Below are 326 nucleotides of genomic sequence, written 5' to 3'. Positions count from 1 at the left end.
GGTATTTTTGAAAATATCTACCAAAAAATTTTGGCAGGCTCGAAAATGATTTTAGAGGTATGGTTCCTTGGGCGAAAATGTTTGTTATGGTCCATAGTACCAGAATCGCAAGGATATGAATCAACTTTTTTAATTGACCCACCCTAATATACATACATACATTTGCCCACTATTCTATTGATTTTTTGCATATTTAGGTCACCTATTTCCCACCCTGCTCCCTCAACTTTATACTACTCTACTAAGCAGTTATTAATGCCTGCCGCCCACATAAAACGACCATTTTTCTTTCCCCTACTACTACGCGTTTTTAACATTTCTTATTT

This window comes from Rhagoletis pomonella, unplaced genomic scaffold (genome assembly GCF_013731165.1).
Source record: "Rhagoletis pomonella isolate Grant_MI unplaced genomic scaffold, Rhpom_1.0 Rhpom_scaffold_00006, whole genome shotgun sequence".
NCBI lineage: Eukaryota > Metazoa > Arthropoda > Insecta > Diptera > Tephritidae > Rhagoletis > Rhagoletis pomonella.
Note: the sequence above shows the minus strand (reverse complement) of the source record.